Raw genomic sequence first — 1,506 nt, forward strand, 5'->3', positions numbered from 1 at the left:
TATACAATGTTATTTATCTGCTGAGTACCCTTAAACAAATCATTTTTCCAGCAGTCCATTATCAACTCTGTTTGCTCATCAGGAAAATGCAGTCATGGTGGGATAGCGTCCTTGTAGAATGATATAAGCAGTAAATTCGTTATTCTATGTAATGCACCTAGAACAATCCCAAGCATGTTTCAGTGCTTTTAAAACTGTTAGTCCGTCTCATTTCCCATAAAATATTTCCTTGGTAATTGTCCCTTTCGAGGTGATATGTACAAAAGTAATACAAACAGCACTCAGTGGAAGTTCTTTGCAGATGCTTCTCACAATAAATCTGGACTAAAGTCCCATGCCTAAGTTCTTACTGAGGAAGGGGACAAAGCCAGCTCAGATCTTTAGTAGAAGCAGACGGTGTGAAGAAAGCTTCTTCTTGCCTTCTCCTCCATTTGCAACAGCAGCTCCTCCAGACTGTCTTCCATGTCGTCTGACTGCTGCAGGCACTGGCAAAGCTCACAGATGAGGAAAGCTCCCAGGGTGGCACTTTCCAGGCTATCTTCGATGTCCATGTTGATCACGTGCACAGGCTGCAAGGTCTGCTGTTCTCTGGAACACTGATCTTCCACCACTGTGTCATAGACACTCTCCTCACAGGTGAAGATGACATCAAAGAAATCAGTGCACTCCTGAAGTCTTTCTGGACTGGGCTTGATTCTCTCATTTCTTCCCAAGATGTGTAAGATTCCATTGTGGGTGTAGCGTTCTCTATCTTTCCTGAGGAGGTCATTGTACATCTCCTTATATGTTGTTGCAAAATCGTAAACTACAGGACTACTGGGTCTTGGTCTTGGTAGCCTCACATGAGATTCAGTTCCAAAAGACCGGACACTCAGCCCTTTTCTCCTGAGCATGCTGTGGGCCTCCATGCTCCTGTTAATGTTGCTCACACACACCACAGCCACCCTGAGTGAGGAGGAGAGCATGACGGCGGCCACTGGGAACCAGAGAGACACAGGCACCTCAGCTGCAGCACGGACTCTGAGCCAAGAAGATGACCACCTATAACCAGGTCTTCCAAATGAGCTAATGTGGAGGCACAGGAGGCAGGTTTATATTGAGTCACCTTAATTAGTGGGTGGAGACTTCATGACTTCTGGATTGATTAGGTTGTAGAATGGACTCCTAACTCATCAAGAACCATCAAGATGATTAAATTACCTAAAGCAGTAACTCTCAACAAAGGTGGCACCACCCAGTCCGGATTCATTTAAAATTTGGTGTTTGCTCTGGTGGTTCTCCTAGTGAATGGGGGCTGGATTGACAATGGTCAAGACAATTAAGCTTCCTGCAGGCATGTCATAGGACTCTCCAGTGACCTTCAGACATGAAATTGGATGATAAACATGTGACAGTTTCCAAGGCCGCACCCTATTTAATTATAAATTACAAGTATTGTTGCTTGTTTTAATTTTCATAATGTTCAAGAAGTGCAGTTGCACAAATCATAGGAGCACTATATATAGC

General features: G+C 44.2%; 1 pseudogene; it reads right to left on the bottom strand.

Annotated features, from left to right (window-relative positions):
* Positions 1 to 380: 380 nt before the first annotated feature.
* Positions 381 to 965, bottom strand: LOC108530554 (RNA polymerase II subunit A C-terminal domain phosphatase SSU72 pseudogene; annotated as a pseudogene).
* Between the last annotated feature and the right edge of the window lie 541 nt (positions 966 to 1,506).

Source organism: Rhinopithecus bieti, unplaced genomic scaffold, assembly GCF_001698545.2.
Source record: "Rhinopithecus bieti isolate Rb0 unplaced genomic scaffold, ASM169854v2 scaffold_6946, whole genome shotgun sequence".
NCBI classification, from domain to species: domain Eukaryota; kingdom Metazoa; phylum Chordata; class Mammalia; order Primates; family Cercopithecidae; genus Rhinopithecus; species Rhinopithecus bieti.